Here is a 9,552-nt window from a genome sequence, read left to right as displayed (position 1 = left end):
ACAGAGTCCATGGGCCAGGAGACAGCTAAAGTTCTTAACAGCTCTGACTCGTACCGTCAGGGAAGAGACCACAAGAAGGGAAAGGAAGTTCACCCCCATGATGACCAAGCACCATTCACTCACCCATATTCATTCATTTTGTTCTATTGAGTGATTCTCTGAGCTAGGTACCATGGTGGATCATGGTGGTACATTTCACCCCACTCCTCACAAATAAAAACACCGTCAGGGACCATGGTCTCAGGGAACATCTAGCTCAATTCGCATAACACAGTTTATAAAGAAAATGTTCTACATTCTACTTTGGTGAGTAGCGTCTGGGGTCTTAAAACTTGTGAGCGGCCATCTAAGATACTCCACTGGTCTTGCCCCATCTGAAGCAAGGGAGAATGAAGAAAACCAAATACCCAAGGGAAAGATTGGTCCAAAGGATTAATGGACCACAACTACCACAGCCTCCGCCAGACTGAGGCCAGCACAAGTAGATGGTGTCCAGCTACCACCACTGACTGCTCTTGACAGGGATCACTATAAAGGGTTCCAGGCAGAGCTGGAGAAAAACATAGAACAAAATTCTAACTCACAAAAAAAGACCAGACTTACAAAAAACCCAGAGAGCATGGCCCCCATGCACCCTTTTAGCTCAGGAATGAAGTCACCCCTGAGGTTTACCCTTCAGCCAAAGATTAGACAGGCTCATAAAACAAAGTGAGACTAAAGGGGCACGCCAGCCCAGGGGCAAGGACTAGAAGGCAGGAAGGGACAAGAAACTGGTAATAGGGAACCCAAGGTCGAGACGGGGAGAGTGCTGACATGTCATGGGGTTGGTAATCAATGTCACAAAACAATACGTGTACTAATTGTTTAATAAGAAGCTAGTTTGTTCCATAAACCTTCATCTAAAGTACAATAATAAAAATTAATTAATTAATTGAAAAACACCCTCAGGAGCTCACAGTCTTGTGGGAAAGACTACAAGTAAACAGAACATTATCCCAAACCAAAAAACCAAACTTTGTTGCCATCGAGTTGATCCTGACTCATAGCAACCCTATAGGACAGGGTAGAACTACCCCATAGTTTCCAAGGAGTGCCTGGTGGATTTGAACTGCTGACTTTTTGGTTAGCAGCCATAGCACTCCACCTCTACACCACCCAGTTTCCAGAATATTATTACCGTATGTGATAAATGCTGTGCTGGAGGTAAGAAGCGAGTGTTATGGGGTTCGGTGAAGGACAGAAGGTTTCCTGGTGGAGGGAATGTCTCAAGAGACTCCTTTATAACCGTCCAGTTAGCTTCATACCAAGAGACATACAAGTGCCAAGCTGTGGGACCAGACAGGCCCAAGCAGGGCTGGGTGATGAACCCAAGGTAAGCAGTTTGGCACTCTTCAGGGAAGCACTCTTTAAATATGTTTGACAATTTTATAGGGAAGAGGGTGAGTGCTGTTGGGGAGACTGAGGAAGGAGAACCCCTGAGCAGTATCCTCCTCTCCCCTATGGTCCTCAGGGGTCCTACTGCAGCCTTGAACTTGCAAACCCCATTCAGCAAAACTGAAGACCTTCCCTTAATCAGGAGTCCTTTTTACAAAGCAATTTAATAACATATCTGTTGTGACTTAGACATGCCCCTTGAAGCTCCCAAACCCACAAGAAGTATTCCTACTACTGACACACAGTTCTCTCCCTAGAGAAGTTCTGGTAGATACAACTTTATCCATCCTATTGCATTTCCAGGGATGTCTTAGCAAGCCCAACAAATTGGTGCCTGGCAGTTGCCCAGTGACCTGGACATGCCTCATTCACTTTGTCTCCTCTCCCCCCAGTAGCTCACATTCCAGAGCCTGTGCTGACCCTACACACGGGAACCTTCTGGGATGTTACACCTTTCCAACCAAAATAGTGCTCCCAGCTAATTGTTGTTTGTTGTTAGCTGCCCTGGAGTTCGTTCCCACTCATGGTGACCCTGTGCATGCTGACTAAAACTGCTCCACAGGGTTTTCAAGGCTGTGACCTTTCGGAAGCAGATCACCAGGCCTTTCTTCCGAGACCCCCTGGGTAGGTTTTACCCAAGGGTAACTATGTCTTATAAATACGAAGGTTGATACAGAGAGAAGCCACAGTAAGCAGATAGCAGGTGCTTAGTAAATGTCTGAATAAATGAATGATTTAGCTAATGAATTAATGAGCCCCAGCCCTTAGAGGTCTTTGACCTCTAGCACAGATGCTAGCCTGGTCCTCACCTGTCTCCCAGTTTGGGGCTGCAGGGCTCAGGCACAGCAGGAAGGGGAAGGCCAGCCACATGGCTTCAGGTACTGAGCAGAGAGGGAAGTGTCTCAGGGACCAGGATTTCATTACCTATTTGTCCCAGCAAGTTCACCTGGCATCTGCAACCCTCAGGAGGAGCCAACTGACACCTGGACAGTCACTGGCAGAGGGCAGGGGTGTGACACCAAGGCAGTGGCACAGGCGCCCCAGCCACTTGGGGCAACTCATCCAAGCAGGGGTAATGCAGGTGAAACACATTTTCAAATCTCCTGGGGACTCCAGGCCTGTGGGAGGTGCAGCCAGAGAAACTAGAGTGGCTGGGGTCATCTAGTCTGACCCTCCTTGTTTATAGATAAGTACACTGAGGCCTAGGGAAGACAAGTAGCACCAAGGTTCGTACAGCTTGGATGTTGTAGAATTGAGAAAAGACCCTGGTCTCCTGGCTTCCACTCCAGTGTTCTTTCAACCAAAATGCAGTGGCGGCACTCAGAGACACCCCCTGAGAGACTCCCATCAGCCAGGAAGATGAGCTGGGCAGCTTGATTCACCTTCTAAGTTGACTTAAGTTGTTTACATCACAGAGCAGCTGGAATGCTGACAGAAGAGGAGAGGGTCGAGGGGTAGAAGTTTAGGGAGAAAATGAGGTCTTGGAAACTGTATGGGGCAGTTCTACTCTGTCCTATAGGGTTGCTATGAGTCGGAATTGACTCAACGGCACTGGGTTGGGTTATGTCTAGAATGTCTCATATAGGAAAATTTGAAAAGTAGGTGATCTGGGCAATGCCTAACCACTATCTGGGACAGGTTAAGCCCGTGGCCCACCCAAGCTTCCGTGCAACCCCTGCATGTGACAAAGGCCTATTTTAAAAGAGACAGCGAGTGGCTGAGGCAGACATAACCCCACCCTGTCACCTTTTGCTATACCAAAATCTGTTGCCATCAAGTAGATTCCAATTCGTAGCGATCCTATAGGACAGAGTAGAACTGCCCCACAGGGTTTCCAAGATGCGGCTGGTGGATTCGAACTGCCAACCTTTTGGTTAACAGCAGAGCTGTCAACCACTGCATCACCAGGGCTCCCTTTCCACGTGAGTGGAAAAATTAAATCCACTTCCCAGCCTCCTTTTACATGGTGGCCAATGACATAGTTCTGGCAGTGGAATTATACTGGAGAACTGGAGTTTTGCTTCCTTATAAAAGGGACAGGCAGGAGCAGAGGGCTTGCTGGCGCTCACCTTTCCCCTTCTTCCCATCTTTAATGGAACGTAAGGTCCAGGGATGAGGTGGCCATCCAGCAACCTCACTGTATTTGGCTCAATTGGCATAACATAGTTTATAAAGAAAATGTTCTACATCCTACTTTGGCGAGTAGCGTCTGGGGTCTTGGGAGTTTGTCAGTGGCCGTCTAAGATGACCCCACCCCTTCTGGAGTAGGGGAGAATGAAGAAAACCAAAGACACAAAGGAAAGATTCGTCCAAAGGACTAATGGACCACAACTACCACAACCTCCACCAGACTGAGTCCAGCACAACTAGATGATGCCCAGCTACCACCACCAGCTGTTCTGACAGGGATCACAGTAGAGGGTCCAGGACAGAGCTGGAGAAAAATGTAGAACAAAATTCTAACTCCCAAAAAAAGACTGGACTTATTGGTCTGACAGAGACTGGAGAAACCCCAAGAGTATAGCCCCCCAGACACCCTTTTAACTCAGTACTGAAGTCACTCCTAAGGGTCACCCTTCAGCCAAAGATTAACTCAGCTACAAAATGAGATTAAACGGAAAAAGAAAATTAAAAAAAAAAAAAAAATGAGACTAAGCGGACACACCAGTCCAGGGGCAAGGACGAGAAGGCAGGAGGGGACAGGAAAGCTGGTAATGGGGAACCCAAAGTCAAGAAGGGGAGAGTATTGACACGCCGTGGGGTTGGCAACCAATGTCACGAAACAATATGTGTGTTGTTTCATGAGAAACCAGTTTCCTCTGTAAACCTTCATCTAAAAAAAAAAAAAAAGCACAATTAAAAAAAAAGATTTCAGCCTAGTAAACCCTAAGGGGCAATTACTCTGTCCTGTCGGGTCGCTGTGAGTGGGAATGACTGGACGGCACACAGCAGCCAGCATACAGAAGTAAGGAATCCCTTGGTGGTCCAAATGGCTAAGGCGTTCTGCTGCTAACCGAAAGGTTGGAGGTTCAAGTCTACTCCGAGGTGCCTGGGAAGAGAGACCTGGTGATCTACTTCCAAAAAATCAGCCACTGGAAACTCTACGGAGCACAGTTCTCCTCTGAAACACATCGGGCCACTGTGAGGCAGAACCAACTCGATGGCAACTGAAAAAAAAATTATAATTATAGGTGGAGATGAATGGTGGAATGAGACCCAAGTGGCTTCCGTGTTGTTATTCAAAATTTCTAAAAAGTGTCTGAGGAAGCAACAATGAACTATTTCTTTTCTTCCTCTTGTTCTTGAAACCCTCTCTCACTTTGCTCCACCTCCCCTTTCCTGTTCTTATTCCTTTTCTCTCCACCTTTGTTTCTATTTCCCTCAATTCTTCAGCCAGCCAAAATACCCTCGACTTCTCCTCCTGGCCCACCTTCCCCTGGGTAATAACCAAATTCTGTTGATTTTACCTCCTAGTTTTCGTTTCTTGTCTTATTTCTTAATCCCTGCTTTCATTGTCTTAGGAGGTCAGACCTTGGCCGGAACCCCCTTTTTCTCTCTTTATTTTATTTAACTTCTAAGCCTGTGAGATTCAGCTCCTCAGAGAAGTCTTCACTGAACCCTGGGTGGCGCTAAGAGCTGCTCTGCTGGGCTCCCGGAGCAGAAGCTGCCTATCTCAGTTCTTCTCTCCCCAGAGTATATTAAAATTACAAACCACCTTAAATCCTATTTGGAACAAGGCCAGGGTAAAAGTAAATAAGAAGTACTGAAATAACTATGTTCATCTGTATACTTATACCCCTTGATTTCTTTAAAAATAAATTGTAGGGGAAAAAGAGGTGGAGAGAGACGTATCAACAAATCACAATGTATGGATGTCGTTAGGATTTTTATACAAACTGTCAGAATTGACTCAAAGCAAATAGCAACAACATACAAACTCTAAAGAGGGAAGAGAATTGGGAAAATTTGAAGATTAAGTAGACATTAAAAAAAAAAAAGACATTAGCTGCCATTAAAGAATTAATATTAAATTTTTTAGGCATGATAATGATATTGTGGGTTTTTTTTTTAATTCCTTACCTTTTAGAGATACATACTGAAATATGTACAGATTAAATAATAAGTCTAAGACTTTCTTCAAAATAGTCTTGTTAGGGTAGTGGGTGGGGATATAGATGAAACAAAATCAGCTGTGATTTTATAACTACTGGAGATGAAGTGGGTACATGGGGTTCAGTATACTACTCTCAATGTCTTTGAGTATGTTCAAAATTTTATATAATAAAAATTTTCCCATCCATTATCCCCTGTGAAAGCTGCAGAGGCCCTCACTGCAGGGTAAAATCTTAGTCAATGACTTGCCATCCAAGGTCCTCCATCATCTTCTCTCTCCCAACTATCCAACTCTTCCTCCAACACCTTCCATGTGTTTCATGGAGCCCTGGTGGCACAGTGGTTAAGAGCTACAGCAGCTAACCAAAAGGTCAGCTGTTCAAATCCACCAGCCGCTCCTTAGAAACCCTATGGAGCAGTTCTACTCTGTCCTATAAGTCCTCTATGAGTCAAAATCAATGCCACGGCAATGGGTTTTCAGGAACAGATGTTTCATAGTTCTCTAAACACTTTGCTTCCAATTCCAGCTCTGTGCTTTTGCTCCAGCTATTCTGTCCCTTCACTCTGGCCTGAGATGCCCTTCCTAATCTGATCTAAATTCCACCCAGTCTCTGGCAATCAGCTCTAGAACCAGGGAAGCCCTTGAGGCCCACCCAGATCACTCTGGGCACACTGATCTCTTCCTACTATTCCTTCCAGAACTCTGTCTGTATCATTCATTCTGGCATAACATACAGTAGGGTGTTGGGAGTCAGACTGCCTGTGTTTGGACCCAGGATCCGTTGCTTACCAAGTGTGTCACTGCCAATGCTGTGTCACTTTGGGCTATTAAACTCTGTGCCTTAGTTTCTTTGTCTATAAATTGGAGACTATAACAGTATCAACTTCATAGCATTGCTGGGAAGACTAAATGAATAATATATGTAAAGAACCTAGAATAGCACCCAGCACATAGTAAACACTCCAGATTTAATGACTTCGTTTGTGTGGATCTGTCTTATAATTAACTTGTAAATTCCTAAAGGGCAGAAACTGAATCGAAGCACTCTGTTATACACCTGGTAGATGAAACAAACACACATCAGCGGCTTGGATCGGTTTAAGTCAGACAAGTGAAGTCAATATTTGATCGTATACTTTGTGAATTATCCCAATGATTGCCTTCTCTTTTACCCTTTCACTGAATGTACTAGGGTTCTTTGTTTGCCAGCAACAGAAAACTGCTCTGGTTAATTTAAGTAGGAAAAGGAAAGTACTAAAAAGATATATGGTAGCCACAGGTTTAAAGGAAAGGCTAAAGAACTGGACTCAGGGCAGGATAGGAAACCAGCAGCTTCAGGGTCCAAGAGACTGGAAGGACAGTGTCACCACCATGCTGGAATGAGTAAGTTCCAGCTTTTTTTTTTTTTTTTTTTCTTGTCGTTACCCTATTTGTTCAAGATTCATAGTCCAGGGAGAAAGTTTGGATAATCCAGCTTGAGCCTTGTGCCCACCCCTTGCTTAGGAGTTAAAAACTTTTTGCTTCTACTAAAATTTTTATGGAGATAGATGTTACCCAAGGGCTAAAAAGAAGGCTTGCTCTTTCTGTCTTTTCTCTGGCACTCTTGAGTTGACTGAGCACATTGTGTAAAGAAGCTTGACTGTATAAATGTTTGGCTGGTAAACTCTTTGCCTTTACTTGCATGACTTTATTTCTACCTGAGTCCCAGGAGGGTATAACAAGGGCAAGTAAGGGCTAATGAAGGAGTGGTTTCTGCTCACAGGTATTCCTGATGGGAGCTCCATACAGAGAGTCAAATCGTGCCATTCACACTTTCTGGAATAGCTGGAGTCCAGGAGGCCAAAGAATTGCCTCTGAAAAACTGCTCAGATGGTTATCGTCCCGACCCTTCATTGGCGGTCTAGAGGGCTTTTCCTGAGTGCCACCAGCCCTGTCTCAGCTCCCGCCCCCAGACCCAGCCTTCCCAGAGACCTGATTAGTTTGAACCTACCCCAGAAGCCAAATTTGCCCTAGAACTAAGGTAATGATGGGAGCCCTACAAACTCTCAGGGATGAAAACTAAGTTTCCTAAGGCTGGACATGAAGAGGGTTTGTAGAAATTCCAAGGTATCCGCTCCCTGTTGCCTTCAGGGCAAAGGGGCTGAACAGAGGTACCAGTTCTCAGAGGAACTGGGTGTGAGGCTGGGGAGATGGCAAAGGGAGGATCGATCACTGAATGCTGTCTGGGTCAACTTGGGTCAGCCTTCCTTATGCAGAAGAATGTTTCAGGGTATTTTAAAGCAACAGCTGTCTTTACTGCCCTTCAATACCTATATACTTTTGTACATACCACTGCGTTTCAAGAGCAAGGTTTTTTTTTTTTTTTTCCTTAAACCAAACAAAAAACTAATTCTTTAACTTATAAAATAATGACGACTTTGGAGGTATTTCAGTAAACAGATGAGAAAAAAAAAATTATTCCATAATCCCATCGCTACAACAAAACCAATTATTCTTTTTTTTTTTTTTTTAGGGTTGTTTCTTTCCAGGCATATTTTTCCATAATTGTAGTCATGGTGTACACATGCTTTTATTAATACATAAACTTCTTATTTGGGAATAATTTGAAATTTACAGAAAGGTTGCAAATATAGCATATAATTTCAGTTTTCCCTAAAGTTACCATCTTACATTCCACGGTTCGTTTCTGAAAACTGAGAAACATAGGCACATTACTTTTAACTAAACTCCAGACTTTATTTGGATCTTACCAGTTTTCCCATTAATGACCACTTTCTGGTCCAGGATCCAATCCAGGATACCACATTGCATTTAGTCATTATGCTTCCTTAGTCTACTCTGCTTTCTGACAGCTTCTCAGACTTTCATCATTTTTCATGTCTTTGAGAGTTTTGTTTTTTGTGCTTTAGGTGAAAGTTTAGAGAGCAAATTAGCTTCTCATTCAAAAATTTATACACAAATTGTTTTGTGACATTGGTTGCAACTCCCACAATGTGACAGCACTCTCCCCCTTTCTACCCATTTCCCTGTGTCCATTCGTCCAGTTTTCCTGTCCCTTCCTGCCTTTTCGGCTTTGCTTTTGGGCAGGTATTGCCCATTTGGTCTCGTATATGTCATTGAACCAAGACGCATGTTTTTCTCATATGTTATTGTTTGTTTTATAGGCCTGCCTAATCTTTGGCCAAAAGGTGGACTTTGGGAGTGGCTTCAGGCCTGAGTTAGTAGGGTGTCCGGAGGCCACAGTCTCAGGGGTTCCCCCAGTCTCTGTCAGACCAGTAAGTATGGTCTTTTTTTGTGAATTTTAATTTTGTTCTACATTTTTTCTCACTCTGTCCTTGAGAGTCTTGAGGAGTACTGATATTTTGTTGAATGCCCTTCAGTCTGGGTTTGTCTGAGGTTTTTCTCATGATTAGACTGGCGGTATGGGTCTTTGGCAAGAATACCCCAGAGGTAATGTGTGCTTCTCTTCACTTCATAACAGTAGGTATCTGATATCCACATGACACCACTGGTGATGTTAACTTTGATCACTTGGCTAAGGTAGTGTTGGTTAGGTTTCTTCACTAAAAAGTGGCTATTTTTCTCTTTCCATGTTCTATTCTTTGAAACCAAGTCACTAATTCCAGTCCACCCTCAGGGGCTAGAGTATTAAGCTCCTCACGGAGGGGGGAAATTTTATATAAATTATGGGGAATTCTTCTGTGAGGAAGACTCGTCTCTTCTCTCTCACTTATTTATGCAATTCTTTATTTATATCATTATGGATTCATGTACATTTGACATATACTTTTTACCACTTAACACTGTCACAGAGTTTTTTCCAAGTTACTATCACGGTCTTGGAAAACCCTGGTGGCATAGTGGTTAAGAGCTATGGCTGTTAACCTAAAGGTCAGCATTTGGAATCCACCAGGTCCTCCTTGGAAACCCTATGGGGCAGTTCTACTCTGCCCTATAGGGTCTCTATGAGTCGTAATTGACTCGACGGCTGTGGGTTTTATCAT

The sequence above is a fragment of the Loxodonta africana genome, chromosome 1 (assembly GCF_030014295.1).
Source record: "Loxodonta africana isolate mLoxAfr1 chromosome 1, mLoxAfr1.hap2, whole genome shotgun sequence".
Classification (NCBI taxonomy): domain Eukaryota; kingdom Metazoa; phylum Chordata; class Mammalia; order Proboscidea; family Elephantidae; genus Loxodonta; species Loxodonta africana.
The sequence above is the reverse complement of the archived record's forward strand: the minus strand, read 5'-3'. Positions refer to the sequence as shown.